This window comes from Pleurodeles waltl, chromosome 10 (genome assembly GCF_031143425.1).
Source record: "Pleurodeles waltl isolate 20211129_DDA chromosome 10, aPleWal1.hap1.20221129, whole genome shotgun sequence".
NCBI lineage: Eukaryota > Metazoa > Chordata > Amphibia > Caudata > Salamandridae > Pleurodeles > Pleurodeles waltl.
In genome coordinates, this window is record NC_090449.1 from 172,382,906 (window position 1) to 172,403,236 (window position 20,331).

Here is a 20,331-nt window from a genome sequence, read left to right on the forward strand (position 1 = left end):
GCGGACGTCACCACCATTTTCTATCTGTTCAATCACTAGATACCTGACCTTCGACAGGAGAGGACCTACACTGCTAGTGCTGCTGTGACCTCGGTCTGGAAGCGCCGATGGCTGCTGCGTCTGGGGAAAGGGCCCCTGCCTTCACTGCACAGGAGTTGGAGAAACTTGTGGATGGGGTCCTCCCCCAGTATACGCTACTCTACGGTCCTCCAGACCAACAGGTTAGTACACAGGGAGCACGTTGTATGGGCTAGGCCTGGGTGGAGAGGGCTGGGTGGATGAGGGAAGGGGGCAGAGTACATAGAACAGTCATGCATGGGGATGAATGGGCCACAGGGATAGAGTTGGGAGGGGGCCAATTACAATGACGGTGCAGTAGGTAATGACTGTTCCTCTTTCATTGTGCATGTCATGTAGGTCAGCGCCCACCAAAAAGGGACATTTGGCGTGCCATCGCAAAGGAGGTCTGGACCCTGGGGGCCCACCATAGACGAGGCACCCACTGCCGGACGATATGGGAGGACATTCGCCGCTGCAGCAAGAAGAAGGCGGAGGCTCAGCTGGGGATGGCCTCCCAACGTGGGAGGGGTGCCCGTTGCACCATGACCCCCCTAATGTTCTGGATCCTGGCTGTGGCCTACCCGGAGTTGGATGGGCGCTTAAGGACATCACAGCAGACACAAGGGGATGAGTTGAACATCATGCAATGGACTTTGCGTGCTGTGGAGCAGTCTGGGTGGGGGTGGTGGGCTGTGGGTGTCCCTAGGCCAGGGCGAGTTAGGTAGGCAAGGCCCCTCCGTTATGTAGGCCATGTGGCACTGTACCCCAGCTCAAAAAAAAGGAAAATTGATGTATAGTTGCCCCTTTGCCATCCATGTGGGCAGATGTCTACCATTGCCATGTAGGCCATTTCCCAGGAATTGCATGTGCAGAGGGCAGGAGCACGGCGTAATGCAGGGGGCTGCTGCGTTTGTCTTCTCCGCCAACGGTAGCGGTATGCCATGCACTAAAACTCTCTTTCTTTTGTCTCCACCCTTTTTCTGCTCTCCCTCTCCTTCTGTACATCAGCATCATCAGGCAGAGGTACAGTGGCACCGGAGCATGAGGGAGCTGCATCCCACATGGCCATGGAGGACCACACCACAGACTCTGATTTCACCAGTGGGACGGAGGGCGAGGGGAGCTTCACGTCGGCCACAGGATCACCAAACAGCGACACGGACTCGTCCGCCGATGGGAGCTCCCCTGTGGTGGCGGCACCATCTGTGCGCCCCACTTCTACAGGTACAGCCGCCACCTCCCCTTCCAGCACCGCCCTCCCAGCAGCCCCTCAGCGTTCGCCCCGTGCCCGCTCACCCAGGAGGGTGGGCATCACCTTCGCCCCAGGCACCTCAGGCCCTGCCCCTGTCACCCCTACTGCCCGCAGTGAGGAGGCCATTGACCTCCTCAGGTCACTCACTGTTGGGCAGTCTACCATTGTGAATGCCATCCAGGGTGTAGAACGAGAGTTGAAACACGGTAATGCAGTCCTGGAAGGCATTCCTTCTGGTCAGGCTGTCCTTCAGCGAACCCTGCAATCTCTGGCCTCAGCACTGATGGCAGCCATTGTCCCTGTGTCCAGCCTCCCCCCTCCAACTTCCTCCACCCAGACCCAATCCCCTGTACCCCAGCCCATCCCAAGCACACCTACAGACCAGCATGCAAACAAGTCAACACCCAAAAGTAGCTCAAGCAAACATAGGCACCACACACACCACAGGCACTCACACAAGCATCAGACCCATACAGACACAGCAACATCCACTGTCTCCACTGTGTCCCCCTCCTCCTCTTCTCCCTCCTCCCTCCCAGTCTCGTCTACACACACACCTGCATGCACCACATCTACAGGCACTAGGACTCGCACCAGGACACCCAGCACCACAAGCCGCTCACCTGCACTCACCACCTCCACTGCCATATACACGTCCCCTGTGTCCTCTCCCAGTGTGTCTGTGACGCCCCCTCCCGAAGTACACAAATGCCGGCAATCACTCACACAACATCCATCCACATCACGACAGCCTCCTGTACCTGTACCTGCACCCAAAACAGCGCACGTGACACCTCCTACAACCACCTCCTCTTCCTCCACTCCCAGAGCCCCTCCAACTACCCATCCCAGTGTACGTCAGAAACTGTCCCTATGTCAAATTGACCTTTTTGCCCCCACCCCCCCCTCCAATTCATCAGTCCCGTCGTAGCGCCTCAGCCAAAAAGCCTCCAGTACCAATGGTGCGTGTTCCAGGTTTTTGGAGTGCCCCGTCCACCAGGGCAGGCAGTAGGACCAGGAGCCAAGGCACTGGCAGCCAACCCCCTGTAAAGGCTCCGAAATTGAAGAGTGGACGACGGGACCGTGTCAAGACTCCTGGTGGTATAAACAGTGAAATGGGATCCAAGGCAATTGGTGAGTCATCTGTAACTCAAAAGAAGGTGGGGAAGGTCCAGAGGAAGTCTCCCCAACCTGTTGTGAGTGTCACGGCGGAGAAGTGCGCCATCATTTCCGGCGGTCCAGACACAACCGCCAGCACCGTCGTTACTGGTCAGGAGACCACCGCCAGAGTCATAGCCCAGGAGGGCTCAAGTATTGTCACTGGTCCAGAGACCACCGCCAGAGTCATAGCCCAGGAGGGCTCAAGTATCATCACTGGTCCAGAGACCACCGCCAGAGTCATAGCCCAGGAGGGCTCAAGTATCGTCACTGGTCCAGAGACCACCGCTAGAGTCATAGCCCAGGAGGGCTCAAGTATCGTTACTGGTCAGGAGACCACCGCCACCGCCGGAGTCACAGCCCAGGAGGGTCCAGAATCCCACATCCCCGCTGGGCAATGATGGAATGTCAAGCCACACACCAACGTCCAGTGTGGAGATCGTCATGCCACACACCAATGTCCAGTGTGGAGTTCGTCATGCCACACACCAATGTCCAGTGTGGAGATCGTCATGCCACACACCAATGTCCAGTGTGGAGATCGTCATGCCACACACCAATATCCGTACCAGAACCGCCATGGCAAAGCACCGCTGAACAAAGCCAAGACCGCCATGGTGAAGAACGCTGAACAGGGCAAAGACCGCCATGGCAAAGCACCGCTGAACAGTCTATAGGCAGCCATGGCAAAGCACCGCTGAACAAAGCCAAGACCGCCATGGTGAAGACCGCTGAACAGGGCAAAGACTGCTATGGCAAAGCACAGCTGAACAAAGCCAAGACCGCCATGGTGAAGACCGCTGAACAGGGCAAAGACCGATATGGCAAAGCACCGCTGAACAAGGCCAAGACCGCCATTGTGAAGACCGCTGAACAGGGCAAAGACCGCCATGGCAAAGCACAGCTGAACAGTCTATAGGCAGCCATGGCAAAGCACCGCTGAACAAGGCCAAGACCGCCATGGTGAAGACCGCTGAACAGGGCAAAGACCGCCATGGCAAAGCATGCTGAACAGTCCATAGGCAGCCATGGCAAAGCACCGCTGAACAAGGCCAAGACCGCCATGGTGAAGACCGCTGAGCAGGGCAAAGACCCTGTGGGTATGAATAGTCCGGCACATCAGGCATCGTTCTCCCATGTGCAGCTGGGACTGTGACAGGACATGTACTTTCATGGGGAGACTCATCCAGTCTGGGCAACAGTCCCACCCAGTACCAGTTGAGCACTGCATCTACTTGCGAAGATGTGTCTTTGCACTCCCCAGGATGTAACAGTGGGTAACCCACCCACTGTAGGGACTTGAGAGACTGTGGCTTTGCACTCCCCAGGATGGTACAGTGGGCAACCCACCCACTGTATAGACTTGAGAGACTGTGGCTTTGCACTCCCCAGGATGGCACAGTGGGCAACCCACCCACTGTATAGACTTGAGAGACTGTGGCTTTGCACTCCCCAGGATGGCACAATGGGCAACCCACCCACTGTATAGACTTGAGAGACTGTGGCTTTGCACTCCCCAGGATACATCAATGGGCATGGATCCCTGTTGTGGATCTGGCTTCGCATTCATGTGGCTGAGGTGCCCCCCCTTCCCTTCCCCCTGAGGTTGACTGTAGTGTTTCTATCTGATTCCCCGGCAGTGTTCTCTCGGATTTTGGTCAGGTATCTATTGTGGGAATCGCCCATGCATTTTTGGACTGTTGGTGCACGGACATTGTTGTGGACATATCTACACTACTTCTTGTATTGTACATTTATTTTTGACAGATTTTGTGATATATATCCGTATATTTTTTAATGGTAGTATATTGGCACAATACAATGTTTGACCGCTATTCGCTTTGTCATTGCATTCTTCCGGGGGGATTGTGGGTTGTTCATGTGATTTATTGTGAATGCATTGGTGTGTATGTTGTAATATGCGAGTGTGGGGGTGGGGGTGTTTGGTGGGTGTCCCCGTAACTTTTGCCTTCCCCCTCCCCGTGTCGTAGGTGCAGTACTCACCGGTATGTTCTGCGCCTACGTCGCTGTTGGTCGTAGATGAGCAGGAGTGGAAGGGCAGGTAAGATTTGTAGTTCCGGGTCCATGGAGTCCTCGTTCCTCGTGGGATGTGTTGAGGTGAGCATTTTCCCATAGCAAAAGCTGTTTCCGCCGTGTTTTTATCCACGGTGAATCCGCCCCGGAAAAGGTGGCGGATTGGTGTGTTGTGATAGTGTGGGCGGTACATTGTCTTCCGCCTGTCTGTTGGCGGTGACCGCCGCGCTGTTTGTCTGTACCGCCGTGGCGGGCGATGTGTTAAAGTGGCTGTCTTTGTTGGCGGTTTCCGCCGGGGGCGTAATTCCCTTGTTTTGTCCGCCGGCCTGTTTGCGGTATTACTGCAGCTTTCGCCTGCACCATCCGCCAGGGTTGTAATGACCACCTATGTGTACAGCGGGATACTCCTTTGAATTTTTCTGAGTGATTGGGATTGTCACATCTAAAACAATATACGCTCTGTTTGATGTAACCTTGTAGTATTTTCTTTGATTTGCATATTGTATTTATTCAAATTTTTGCCTCATCTTTCAATTATTTTTTTGATTTTTGCAAATCCTGTATGCATTGCATAGAATGTTCCATCTGCTTCACAATTGTTAAAACATCTTAAAGACTAGAATTATTCTTTACTCACAGTTCCTCTCTTACTTTACCACTACTACATTCTAACATAAGTAGATCACAGATACGCTCCTCCATGTTCTCTTCAAAATTACATTGAGCAGCTAATTTTCTAGGTATAGTCACAAAGTCTTCAACTGATTCATCCTCATTTTCCTTTCTTTTACCAAAGTAACACCTTTGCAGAGTTATGGAAACTTTTGGTCGATAATGTAAATCTATTTTTTCATAGCTGTTTCAAATTAATTAACTGTGTCACCATCTCCTTCTTCACTAAAACTTGGTAAATGTTCATACACAACTTGACCTCCCACATCTACACAATGAATCAACATAGATGTCTTTTTTTCCAAAGATAATTTCGTTCTACTTACTTTTAAGAAATTAATGACATTTTGACCATATTAAAGATGGTTATCCAGGTGAAGAGAGAAAGAAAGGAGATGGAGCTGTATGTTTCATGTTGAATTCTATTACGTGAAAAAGTAGGGTACTGACTAGGGATTTTTTTAAACTGTACAGATACATGGTATTGTATCCGAGCGATACTTATAAAGAAACCTTGTTGTTAATAATAGGAGAAATAAAATAAAAAAGGAAGAAGAAAGAAGAAGGAGAAAATAAGAAGCTAAGAAAAGGAAAAAGGGATAAAGTTAATTATTTCATGTGAAATGAACATACTTGTTAAATAAAGTAAATCCTTAATAGTATGTAAATAATCAATCATTTAATTAGCTCTACTTTCAATGTTTGTTCACACAAATAAACTGTTTGTGCTGAGGAAAAAATCACTTTGCTGTCATTTTGCCACATTGTGAATTAAGTCCTTTTCTGTCTGAGAAAAATGAGAGAGCCGTCCTATCTTTTTGTATTTTGCCAGGATACTGAAGTAGAGAAAGCGGTGCTGTATGAGGCTGGCCTGGTTTGTAGTGGTACCAAGGGGTACTTACACTCTGCAACAGGTCCAGTTATCCCTTATTAGTGTCGAAGAGGTGTCTAGCAGCTCAGGCTGATAGAAAAGGGTAGCTTAGCAGAGCAGCTTAGGCTGAACTAGGAGACGTGTGAAGCTCCTACCATACCACTGGTGTCATATGCACAATATTATAAGAAAACACAATACACAGATATACTAAAAATAAAGGTACTTTATTTTTATGACAATATGCCAAAAGTATCTCAGTGAGTACCATCAGTACGAAGATAGCAAATATACACAAGATATATGTACACAATACCAAAAATATGCAGTAATAGCAATAGAAAGCAATGCAAGCAATGTACAGTCACAATAGATTGCAATGAGAGCACATAGATATAGGGGCAACACAAACCATATACTCCAAAAGTGGAATGCGAATAACGTAGGGACCCCAAACCTATGTGAGCTTGTAGAGGGTCGCTGGGACTGTAAAAAAACAGTGAGGGTTAGAAAAATAGCCCACCCCAAGACCCTGAAAAGTGGGTGCAAAGTGGACCTAAGTTCCCCAGAGAGCACAGAAGTCGTGATAGGGGAATTCTGCGAGGAAGACCAACACCAGCAATGCAACAACGATGGATTTCCAGACGAGAGAACCTGTGGAACAAGGGGACCAAGTCCAAGAGTCACACTCAAGTCGTGAGTGGGCAGATGCCCACGAAATGCCAGCTGAGGGTGCAAAGAAGCTGCCAATGGATGGTAGAAGCTGTGGATTCTGCAAGACCGAAGAGGACTAGGAACTTCCCCTTTGGAGGATGGATGTCCCACGTCGTAAAGAAGCTTGCAGAGGTGTTTCCGTGCAGAAAGACCGCAAACAAGCCTTGCTAGCTGCAAGGGTCGCGGTTAGGGTTTTTGGATGCTCCTGTGGCCCAGGAGGGACCAGGATGTCGCCAATTGCGTGAGGAGACAGATGTGGCACCCAGCAAGACAAGGAGCCCACTCAGAAGCAAGCAGCACCTGCAGAAGTGCCAGAACAGGCACTACGAAGAAGAGTGAACCAGAGCTCACCCGAAGTCACAAAGGAAGATCCCACGACGCTGGAGGACAACTCAGGAGGTCGTGCACTGCAGGTTAGAGTGTCAGGGACCCAGGCTTGGCTGTGCACAAAGGAAATCCTGGAAGAGTGCACAGGAGCCGGAGCAGCTGCAAATCACGCGGTACCCAGCAATGCAGTCTGACGTGGGGAGGCAAGGACTTACCTCCACCAAACTTGGACTGAAGAGTCACTGGACTGTGGGTGTCACTTGGACAGAGTTGCTGAGTTCCAGGGACCACGCTCGTCGTACTGAGAGGGGACCCAGAGGACCGGTGATGGAGTCTTTTGGTGCCTGCTGTTGCAGGGGGAAGATTCCGTCGAACCACGGGAGATTTCTTCTGAGCTTCTAGTGCAGAGAGGAGGCAGACTACCCCCACAGCATGCACCACCAGGAAAGCAGTCGAGAAGGCGGCTGGATCAGCGATACAAGGTTGCAGTAGTCGTCTTTGCTACTTTGTTGCGGTTTTGCAGGCGTCCAGAGCAGTCAGCGGTCGATTCCTTGGCAGAAGGTGAAGAGAGAGATGCAGAGGAACTCTGATGAGCTCTTGCATTCGTTATCTAAAGAATTCCCCAAAGCAGAGACACTAAATAGCCAGAAAAGAAGGTTTGGCTACTTAGGAAGGAGGATAGGCTAGCAACACAGGTAAGAGCCTATCAGAAGGAGTCTCTGATGTCACCTGCTGGCCCTGGCCACTCAGAGCAGTCCAGTGTTCCAGCAGCGCCTCTGTTTCCAAGATGGCAGAGGTCTGGAGCACACTGGAGGAGCTCTGGGCACCTCCCAGGGGAGGTGCAGGTCAGGGGAGTGGTCACTCCCCTTTCCTTTGTCCAGTTTCGCACCAGAGCAGGGCTGGGGGATCCCTGAACCGGTGTAGACTGGCTTATGCAGAGATGGGCACCATCTGTGTCCATAAAATCATTTCCAGAGGCTGGGGGAGGCTACTCCTCCCCAGCCCTGAAACCTTATTCCAAAGGGAGAGGGTGTAACACCCTCTCTCTGAGGAAGTGCTTTGTTCTGCCTTCCTGGGCCAAGCCTGGCTGGACCCCAGGAGGGCAGAAACCTGTCTGAGGGGTTGGCAGCAGCAGCAGCTGCAGTGAAACCCCGGGAAAGGTAGTTTGGCAGTACCCGGGTCTGTGCTAGAGACTCGGGGGATCATGGAATTGACATTGGCTCCAGAATGGCATTGGGGTGACAATTCCATGATCTTAGACATGTTACATGGCCATGTTCCGAGTTACCATTGTGACGCTATACATATGTTGTGACATATGTACAGTGCACGCGTGTAATGGTGTCCCCGCACTCACAAAGTCCGGGGAATTTGCCCTGAACAATGTGGGGGCACCTTGGCTAGTGCCAGGGTGCCCACACACTAAGTAACTTAGCACCCAACCTTTACCAGGTAAAGGTTAGACATATAGGTGACTTAAAAGTTACTTAAGTGCAGTGGTAAATGGCTGTGAAATAATGTGGACGTTATTTCACTCAGGCTGCAATGGCAGTCCTGTGTAAGAATTGTCAGAGCTCCCTATGGGTGGCCAAAGAAATGCTGCAGCCCATAGGGATCTCCTGGAACCCCAATACCCTGGCTACCTCAGTACCATATACTAGGGAATTATAAGGGTGTTCCAGTATGCCAATGTAAATTGGTGAAATTGGTCACTAGCCTGTTAGTGACAATTTGGAAAGAAATGAGAGAGCATAACCACTGAGGTTCTGGTTAGGAGAGCCTCAGTGTGACAGTTAGTCATCACACAGGGAACACATACAGGGCACACTTATGAGCACTGGGGCCCTGGCTGGCAGGGTCCTAGTGACACATACAACTAAAACAACATATATACAGTGAAAATATGGGGGTAACATGCCAGGCAAGATGGTACTTTCCTACACAACCCCCCCCCCACCAAACGAAGGACAATAAGACTAGCCATGACCTGATGAGTCTTCATTGTCTAAGTGGAAATATCTGGAGAGTCCATCTGCATTGGAGTGGGTACTCCCAGGTCTATGTTCCACTGTATAGTCCATTCCCTGTAGAGATATGGACCACCTCAACAATTTAGGATTTTCACCTTTCATTTGTTTTAGCCAAAGTAGAGGTTTGTGGTCTGTCTGAACAATGAAGTGAGTGCCAAACAAGTATGGCCTCAACTTCTTCAGTGCCCAGACCACAGCAAAGGCCTCCCTCTCTATGGCAGACCAACGCTTTTCTCTAGGGGTCAACCTCCTGCTGATAAAAGCAACAGGTTGATCCTGGCCCTTAGAATTAAGTTGTGATAAGACTGCCCCTACCCCTAATTCAGATGCATCAGTTTGGACAATGAATTTTTGGGAGTAACAGGGGCTTTTTAGGACAGGTGCAGAGCATATGGCCCGTTTCAGCTCCTCAAAAGCTTTCTGACAGCTAGCTGTCCATAATACCTTTTTAGGCATTTTCTTAGATATGAGGTCATTAAGAGGGGCTGCAATGGAGCCATAGTTCTTTATGAACCTCCTGTAATACCCAGTGAGGCCTAAGAAGGCTCTCACCTGGGTCTGAGTTGTAGGGGGAACCCAATCTATAATAGTTCGGATTTTCCCTTGAAGTGGTGCAATCTGTTCTCCACCTACCAGGGGTCCCAGATAAACCACTTTCCCCTGCCCTATCTGGCACTTTGAAGCCTTGATAGTGAGGCCTGTCTTTTGCAGGGCCTCCAAAACTTTCCACAGGTGGACCAGGTGATCATCCCAGGTGGAGCTAAAGACAGCTATATCATCTAGATATGCTGCACTGAAAGCCTCCAACCCTTGCAGGACTGTATTCACCAACCTCTGAAAAGTGGCAGGTGCATTTTTCAACCCAAAAGGCATTACTGTGAATTGGTAGCGCCCTCCAATGGTTGAAAATGCCGTTTTTGCTTTAGCATCCTCTATTAACTTGATCTGCCAATACCCTGCAGTCAAATCAAAGGTGCTTAGATACTTGGCAGATGCCAGTGTATCTATTAGCTCATCTGCCCTGGGTATAGGGTGAGCATCAGTTTTAGTTACCTGGTTGAGACCCCTGTAATCAACACAAAATCTCATTTCCTTCTTTCCATCTTTGGAATGAGGTTTTGGTACAAGTACCACAGAAGAGGCCCATGGACTTTCAGAGTGCTCAACCACTCCCAGTTCAAGCATTTTCTGAACCTCTTGTTTTATGTAGTCCCTGACATGGTCAGGCTGCCTATAGATCTTACTTTTGACAGGCAAGCTGTCTCCAGTATCTATAGTGTGCTCACACCAAGAAGTGGTGCCTGGCACAGTAGAAAAGAGTTCAGAAAACTGACCCAGGAGATTTATGCAGTGGTCTTTCTGCTCAGCAGTAAGACAATCTGCCAGAACTACACCTTCCACTAGAGCATCTTGTTCTGTGGAAGAGAAGAGATCAGGGAGAGGGTCACTCTCTTCTTCCTGTCCTTCATCTGTTGCCATGAGCAGGGTGAGATCAGCCCTGTCATAGTAGTGTTTCAGGCAATTGACATGGAGCACCTTAAGGGGACTCCTGGCAGTGCCTAAGTCAACCAAGTAGGTGACTTCTCCCTTTTTCTCAACAATAATGTGGGGACCACTCCATTTGTCTTGGATTGCTCTTGGGGCCAAAGGCTCCAAGACCCACACTTTCTGCCCTGGTTGGTACTGAGTCAGAACAGCCTTCTGGTCATGCCATTGCTTTTGGATCTCTTGGCTGGCCTGAAGGTTTTTACTGGCCTTTTTCATGTACTCAGCCATCCTAGATCTTAGGCCAAGTACATAGTCCACTATGTCTTGCTTAGGAGCTTTTAAAGGTTGTTCCCAACCCTCCTTCACAAGTCTTAGAGGACCTCTCACAGGGTGTCCAAATAGGAGTTCAAAGGGGCTGAAGCCCACTCCTTTTTGGGGTACCTCCCTGTAAGCAAAAAGGAGGCAAGGTAACAGGACATCCCATCTCCTGCGGAGTTTTTCAGGGAGTCCCATTATCATTCCTTTGAGAGTTTTATTAAACCTCTCAACCAGTCCATTTGTTTGTGGATGATAGGGTGTGGTGAACTTGTATGTCACACCACATTCCTTCCACATGGCCTTTAAGTAAGCAGACATGAAATTGCTTCCCCTGTCTGATACCACCCCTTTTGGGAAGCCCACCCTGGAAAAGATTCCCAGGAGGGCCTTTGCCACTGCTGGAGCTGTAGTGGTCCTTAGAGGAATTGCTTCAGGATATCTGGTGGCATGGTCCACTACCACCAAAATAAACCTATTGCCTGAAGCAGTAGGAGGGTCAAGGGGGCCAACTATGTCAACCCCTACCCTTTCAAAGGGGACCCCAACCACAGGTAGTGGAATAAGGGGAGCCTTTGGAGTGCCACCTGTTTTGCCACTGGCTTGACAGGTTTCATAGGACTTACAAAATTCCTTTGTGTCCTCTGACATTCTAGGCCAATGAAACAAGGGGACAAGCCTGTCCCAAGTTTTCGTTTGCCCTAAATGTTCAGCAAAGGGAATGTCGTGGGCTAGAGTTAGGCGGAACTCTCTGTATTGCTGAGGAATCACCAATCTCCTGGCTGCTCCAGGTTTTGGATTCCTTGCTTCAGTATACAAGAGGTTGTCCTCCCAGTAAACTCTGTGAGAGTCACTGACATCTCCATTTTGCTGTTTGACAGCTTGCTGTCTTAGACCCTCTAGTGTGGGACAGGTATGCTGTGCCACACTCAGCTCCTCCCTGGCAGGCCCCCTCCACCCAAAAGCTCAGCAGTGTCTGCTTCCAGCTCCTCTGGTGAAGGAAATTATTCTTCCTCAGAAGTTGAATCCACTGTAGAGGGAGGGATAGTAGGTAGTGTTTTACCTGTACTAACCCTAGCTTTAGGGAGCACTTGGTCCATTCTTCCAGGATCCAAGTCACCCTGTCCTTTTTGCTTTTTGGCCTGAGCCCTTGTCAAAGCAAAAATATGCCTCGGAATGCCCAGCATTGCTGCATGAGCCTCCAACTCCACTTCTGACCAAGCTGATGTCTCTAAATCGTTCCCTAGTAGACAGTCTACAGGTAAATCTGAGGCAACCACAACTTTCTTTGGACAGTTACCCCCCCCCCCAGTTGAGATTTACAATAGCCATGGGGTGGCTAAGTGTGTTGTTATGAGCATCAGTCACCTGGTACTGGTGACCAAGTAGGTGTTGTTTAGGGTGGACCAGTTTCTCTATTACCATGGTAACACTGGCACCTGTGTCCCTGTAGGCCTGAACCTCAACACCATTTATTAGGGGAAGTTGCTTGTACTTATCCATATTAAGGGGACAAGCAACCAAGGTGGCCAAATCAATGGCACCTTCAGACACTAACACAGCCTCTGTGGTCTCCCTAACAAGACCAACCTCAACTAAATTACCAAAAGTGAGCCCAGCTACTCCCTTGGATTGGCTATTAGTAGGTTTGCTCCCACCACCACTGCTATTACCAGGGGCACTAGGTGTAGCAGTAGGGGTTGTAGTGGTGGGAGGCATGGTGCTTTTCTTTGGACAACTGGGATCAGTTGTCCAATGGCCTTTTATTTTACATAAATAGCACCATGGTTTCTTTACTTGATTTTGATTTGAAGAGGATTTGGGCCCACCACCCCCACCAGAGTGTTTTTGTGGGCCTGATGAAGACTCATCTTTAGATTTGTCCCCACCCTTGTCAGAAGACTTATCATCCTTCTTCTTGCCATCCTTGTCACCCCCTGTATGAACTTTTCTGTTCACTCTTGTTCTGACCCATTTGTCTGCCTTCTTTCCCAATTCTTGGGGAGAGGTCAGATCTGAGTCCACTAGATACTGGTGCAACAAATCAGACACACAATTATTATGGATATGCTCTCTCAGGATTAAGTTATACAGGCTTTCATAGTCAGAAACTTTACTGCCATGTAACCACCCCTCCAAGGCCTTCACTGAATGGTCAACAAAATCTACCCAGTCTTGTGAAGACTCCTTTTTGGTTTCTCTGATCTTGATCCTGTACTGTTCAGTGGTTAAGCCATAACCATCTAGGAGTGCATTCTTAAGAACTGTAAAATTATTGGCATCACTTTCCTTCACAGTAAGGAGCCTATCCCTACCCTTTCCACTGAAAGACAGTCATAGGATAGCAGCCCACTGCCTTTGAGGGACCCCCTGTACAACACAGGCCCTCTCAAGTGCAGCAAACCACTTGTTAATGTCATCCCCCTCCTTGTAAGGGGGAACTATCTTATGCAGATCCCTAGAATCATGCTCTTTTACAGGATTACTATCTGTAATACTGCTGCTGCCACCATGGGGTCCAAACCCCAACCTCTGCGTTTCTTTTTCTCAGTCAAATGCTTCCCTGTCTAGATCCAGCTGTTGCTTTTTAAGCTTCAGCCTGGACTCTTCCACTCTCAATCTATTGAGTTCCCTTTCTAACAGTCTGTCATCAGGGTGGGTGGGTTGGGCATGCCTTGACACAGAAGAATGGTGTGAATGAACAGAGGGAGACCTGTCCCTAACAGATGGCACTCTAACAACCTGGCCTACAGAAGTAACACTCCTACTGTGATGAGAACTCACATTAGTACCAGCCATGCTGTGTGGCCTGCTAAGGGGCGGGTTGGGAAGAATACTATCTAACACTTTTACTGGGGCTACCCCAGAATCAGAGTGTGAACCATCTGCTAATTTCTCACCTGATGTGCCACCTAAGGACTTATCATTTTCAATGAGCATATAAACCAACAATCCTCTAGAAGGATTCTTCCCTACCCCTAAACCTCTATCAATGCAGAGACTCCTTGCTTCTTTCCAGCTAAGGTGGTCATAAGCTGTGCTGGCCAGATCAAGAGTTTGGCCTGTACCAGACATGATAGAAAAGAGTTTAAGGGACAGAAAAAGAAAGAAATAGTTTCAGAACTTTTTAAGGAAACAGAATAAAACTTTTTCAACTTTTAAGAACTTTTTGAAAGTTTTAGAGGTACTTTTCAGCACTTAGCAATAGAGTAAGAGGAGAAAAGCAAAACTTTTTGGTTAGGTGTACATACACTGAACTTGTTTTGTATATTTTTCTCTTATGAAAAGTACAAAAATGACAAAGTGGTAGGTAGTTGCAAGTACTTATCCCACCGCTGCACAACCAATGTAGGAGGCTGGCCTGGTTTGTAGTGGTACCAAGGGGTACTTACACTCTGCACCAGGTCCAGTTATCCCTTATTAGTGTAGAAGAGGTGTCTAGCAGCTCAGGCTGATAGACAAGGGTAGCTTAGCAGAGCAACTTAGGCTGAACTAGGAGACGTGTGAAGCTCCTACTATACCACTGGTGTCATATGCACAATATCATAAGAAAACACAATACACAGATATACTAAAAATAAAGGTACTTTATTTTTATGACAATATGCCAAAAGTATCTCAGTGAGTACCCTCAGTATGAGGATAGCAAATATACACAAGATATATGTACACAATACCAAAAATATGCAGTAATAACAATAGAAAGCAATGCAAGCAATGAACAGTCACAATAGATTGCAATGAGAGCACATAGGTATAGGGGCAACACAAACCATATACTCCAAAAGTGGAATGCGAATAACGTATGGACCCCAAACCTATGTGAGCTTGTAGAGGGTCGCTGGGACTGTAAGAAAGTGAGGGTTAGAAAAATAGCCCACCCCAAGACCCTGAAAAGTGGATGTACAGTGCACCTAAGTACCCCACAGAGCACAGAAGTCGTGATAGGTGAATTCTGTGAGGAAGACCAACACCAGCAATGCAACAACGATGGGTTTCCAGATGAGAGAACCTGTGGAACAAGGGGACCAAGTCCAAGAGTCACACTCAAGTCGTGAGTGGGTAGATGCCCACGAAATGCCAACTGAGGGTGCAAAGAAGCTGCCACCGGATGGTAGAAGCTGTGGATTCTACAAGAACGAAGAGGACTAGGAACTTCCCCTTTGGAGGATGGATGTCCCACGTCGTGAAGAAGCTTGCTGAGGTGTTTCCGTGCAGAAAGACTGCAAACAAGCCTTGCTAGCTGCAAGGGTCGCAGTTAGGGTTTTTGGATGCTGCTGTGGACCAGGAAGGACCAGGATGTCGCCAATTGTGTGAGGAGACAGAGGGGGCACCCAGCAAGACAAGAAGCCCACTTAGAAGCAAGCAGCACCCGCAGAAGTGCCAGAACAGGCACTATGAAGAAGAGTGAACCAGAGCTCACCCGAAGTCACAAAGGAAGGTCCCACGACGCCGGAGGACAACTCAGGAGGTCGTGCACTGCAGGTTAGAGTGTTGGGGACCCAGGCTTGGCTGTGCACAAAGGAAATCCTGGAAGAGTGCACAGGAGCCGGAGCAGCTGCAAATCACACGGTGCCCAGCAATGCAGTTTGGCGTGGGGAGGCAAGGACTTACCTCCCCCAAACTTGGACTGAAGAGTCACTGGACTGTGGGAGTCACTTGGACAGAGTTGCTGAGTTCCAGGTACCACGCTCGTCGTGCTGAGAGGGGACCCTGAGGACCGGTGATGCAGTCTTTTGGTGCCTGCGGTTGCAGGGGGAAGATTCCGTCGACCCACGGGAGATTTCTTCGGAGCTTCTAGTGCAGAGAGGAGGCAGACTACCCCCACAGCATGCACCGCCAGGAAAGCAGTCGAGAAGGTGGCTGGATCAGATATACAAGGTTGCAGTAGTCGTCTTTGCTACTTTGTTGCGGTTTTGCAGGCGTCCAGAGCCGTCAGTGGTCAATTCCTTGGCAGAAGGTGAAGAGAGAGATGCAGAGGAACTCTGATGAGCTCTTGCATTCGTTATATAAAGAATTCCCCAAAGCAGAGACCCTAAATAGCCAGAAAAGGAGGTTTGGCTACTAAGGAAGGAGGATAGGCTAGCAACACAGGTAAGAGCCTATCAGAAGGAGTCTCTGACGTCACCTGCTGGCCCTGGCCACTCAGAGCAGTCCAGTGTGCCAGCAGCACCTCTGTTTCCAAGATGGCAGAGGTCTGGAGCACACTGGAGGAGCTCTGGGCACCTCCCAGGGGAGGTGCAGGTCAGGGGAGTGGTCACTCCCCTTTCCTTTGTCCAGTTTCGCGACAGAGCCGGGCTGGGGGATCCCTGAACCGGTGTAGACTGGCTTATGCAGAGATGGGCACCATCTGTGCCCATCAAAGCATTTCCAGAGGCTGGGGGAGGCTAATCCTCCCGAGCCCTGACACCTTTTTCCAAAGGGAGAGGGTGTAACACCCTCTCTCTGAGGAAGTCCTTTGTTCTGCCTTCCTGGGCCAAGCCTGGCTGGACCCCAGGAGGGCAGAAACCTGTCTGAGGGGTTGGCAGCAGCAGCAGCTGCAGTGAAACCCCGGGAAAGGTAGTTTGGCAGTACCCGGGTCTGTGCTAGAGACTCGGGGGATCATGGAATTGTCAGAATGCATTGGGGTGACAATTCCATGATCTTAGACATGTTACATGGCCATGTTCGGAGTTACCATTGTGACGCTATACATATGTTGTGACATATGTATAGTGCACGCGTGTAATGGTGTCCCCGCACTCACAAAGTCCGGGGAATTTGCCCTGAACAATGTGGGGGCACCTTGGCTAGTGCCAGGGTGCCCACACACTAAGTAACTTAGCACCCAACCTTTACCAGGTAAAGATTAGACATATAGGTGACTTATAAGTTACTTAAGTGCAGTGGTAAATGGCTGTAAAATAACGTGGACGTTATTTCACTCAGGCTGCAATGGCAGGCCTGTGTAAGAATTGTCAGAGCTCCCTATAGGTGGCAAAAGAAATGCTGCAGCCCATAGGGATCTCCTGGAACCCCAATACCCTGGGTACCTCAGTACCATATACTAGGGAATTATAAGGGTGTTCCAGTATGCCAATGTAAATTGGTGAAATTGGTCACTAGCCTGTTTGTGACAATTTGGAAAGATATGAGAGAGCATAACCACTGAGGTTCTGGTTAGCAGAGCCTCAGTGAGACAGTTAGTCATCACACAGGGAACACATACAGGGCACACTTATGAGCACTGGGGCCCTGGCTGGCAGGGTCCCAGTGACACATACAACTAAAACAACATATATACAGTGAAATATGGGGGTAACATGCCAGGCAAGATGGTACTTTCCTACAGGTGCTCCCTTACGTCTTCAAGAGGAGGTGAGAAGAAAAAGAGATGAGATCAGAAACTGTGTGGGTAGACCAAGGGCCTGATTTATACTTTTTTAGTGCCGAATTTGAGTCATTTTTTGACACAAAAGTGGGGCATACTTACAAAATTCACTTATATTTTGTGAGTTTGCGCAGCTTTTGTGTCAACAAAATGACGCAACTGTGGCGCTAAAAATGTATAAATCAGGCCCCAAGTATTTACTTGAAGTGCATGATCACTTTGAAGATAGTACAGTTGGAGAAGAAACAAAGCTGCCGTGCAGGTAAAGCGCATGTTAAGATAAAAGTGCAGCCACGCGATTGCACTGCTGTATCTTTCACTGCAGGCTGTGCCTTGAGTCTTGAGAGTGCAGTTGCGGGTTCAACCGCTTGCTTGATGGCACTGATGAATACTTTGTACTGGTTTTGCTTCGAGAAGTGAGTGTACAGTTGCATCTTAAATATAATAATTAAAACACCACAACAGATGCCTTGAGCTGACACCCACGGCAACACAGAGGGTGCACAAAAGAGACGTTCAGAATCGTCAAATTGTAATACTGTTTTTACTTTCGAGCACCTTCCATGGTAAAAACAATGCGACACGTGATGACTATATTTAAATCTCCGTAAATTGAGTTAAAGTTTCTGGAGAGACAGCGCCCTCATGAAATGCGAGAGAAGCAGCAAAGACATAAAGTTCAAGCACAATTATGCAGCAGATGAAAAAGTAAAATATAGCACTGCGGGGCAGTTGTATTAAAAACACGAGTATTTCCAATAGGAAGAGTCAATGTGATAATGCTTATCGAATTTCAGATGGCCCCAGGACAATAAATTCTCTCAATGAAAAAGGAAGTTGAAAGTCTTATCTTAAAAATAAATTGGTAGTAGAAAATACTAAATTGACATAGAGGTGGTGTACTCAGATACAGATCGCAGTAGATGTGTGGATTTTTTTCCTTGAAAACATGAGATAGGAAACAACTGTCACCAATGTGGAAGCTCTATCTCCCAGTAGTACTCTAAGCATCAAGGTAGAGTTGAAATAAGATTTATAGCTTCAGACGAAACTCCAGGCACAGTCACAGTTCAGCTCAAGAGTAATTGATTTCACATCATCTCTCCGTTTGAATAACAAACATTCCATTCAGGACTCTAGGAGGGAGAAGAGTCTGTCATGGTAACCACAGAGCACACATATACATTAAGAAAGTATATGTAACTGCATATAAATTACCACACCGTGGTTTCACTCCAATCTTATTTACACAAACAGGCCTATATGTGAATTTTTACTGAAACTCTGAAGCCATAATTCAAAGTTATTTTCTACTTCATTTTCAAAATCCGATTTAATGGTGAAATCAGGTTCTTGATAACTTTCTGGAAAAAGTACCTTTATAAAAATGTACTTTAAGCTGGTGGACCCAAAACTGTATTAAAATCAGTTCTGTCACTCATCAGCGCTGGAATACACATCCTGGGGTGGAAGAGTTGATGGCCCTAGCTTGGGAGACAATAGCCTGCCTCTGACCCAATGAAAATCAGGATGGTGTTAAGGGACTAGCTATCTGGAAGTTGACAGGAACACTAGACAGAACAAAGAACAGCCTTGACACTTCTTTTCATTTGGAAATGCTAGGAGCCTTCCCTTGTACATCCCAGGACTCTCCTATGCGGTTAGGCTCCATTCACAGGGAGGTAGAGAACCAGTTTGGATGCTGTCAGGTGGGAGCAAAACTCATCTAAATAGGGGAGTGGCTACGGAGTTCAAGAGAGTCTTGCATAGTGATAGAAGGGTTTTCACATTTTGAAACAGGAGCTCCTGTATAACTTTGCAGTATGGCAAAGGATTGGGCAAGGAAAATTAGTCAAGCACTGGTCAGTGGACAGGATAAGACTGGCACCTCACCACCACCTCCTCACAATACCATGGACCTGGGAAGACTACATCTGTAGAAGAAGGCTCTGCCGGAAAGAAAGAAGGTACCTAAACTCTGACTCTTTCAGGAAGAAAACTCAAGGGCTCTTGACTTCTGCTGGCACCCAGACTCTGGAATTACCCAGCAAGAGTCAAGTGATTGGCCTTCAGTTTGCCCCCTTCAAGGACACAAAAATCAGGAGGACTCCTGTCTCTGAGTGGGGTGAGATGACCACATAGGACTAGACGGTAAAGGAGATCAGGCTGGAGAGAGGCTTGGCACCTATATGTCTGATCCAAAGAGCCAAGGGCCGAGGGACTGAGTTACAGGAACATTCCCGGTAGTTTATGAAAATGTGGTGCTCCTTTACTTTTTCTACCTCCAGTAGACAAGTCAAGATGCTGAGACTTGTCCAGGGAGGTTGCACCCAAGGTGGTCAAGAAAACCAGGTTTGTCCAACTTGGAGCTTTTTGTTGAGCTTAAAATAGGTTTAGCAGGACTCTGTTATTATATTGGCCTTTGTGGAAGACAGCCCGGCTACAACTTCCAACCTTGCACTAGTGAAGGATTTTGAAAAACAAAAATGTGACTAAAGGCCTGATTTAATTCTTGACAATCTAGAAATGTCAGTTGGGCTGACATTTCTAGCATTCACTGGAACTGTCATAAAGGTGGTTCCTGTGAACGCATTGGAACTTTGCCCTGTCAAACATGATGCAGTCATAAAGCAACGTTTCCAAAACTTTTCTTATTTTCAAATACAAAAAACCTAAAGAGGGTTTTTGTGTTTGAAAATGAAAAAAACAATCACCCCTCGAAATGGGAGTCATCTCCCATGGTGAGGACGGTACTCTTTTTTTTTTTTTAATGCCCCTTTCTGCCAGCGTTGGCCTAGCAGTGATTGGCAGTAAAAACATTTATGTGTCCACCCATCCTAATTTAGCAGAAGGAAATGTAGCCAATTCTAGGATGGCCCTTAATTCTTCTAGTCATTGGAGATTTGACCAAGGTGACGATGGAGTTGTCTCCACCGTGGACAAACTATGGTATACCCACTTTTAAATTCATCGGGTCACATTTTTGATGCAGTAGCCCATCTGCCAGGATCGTAATCAACCCCTTAGTGTTTTTGTGCTT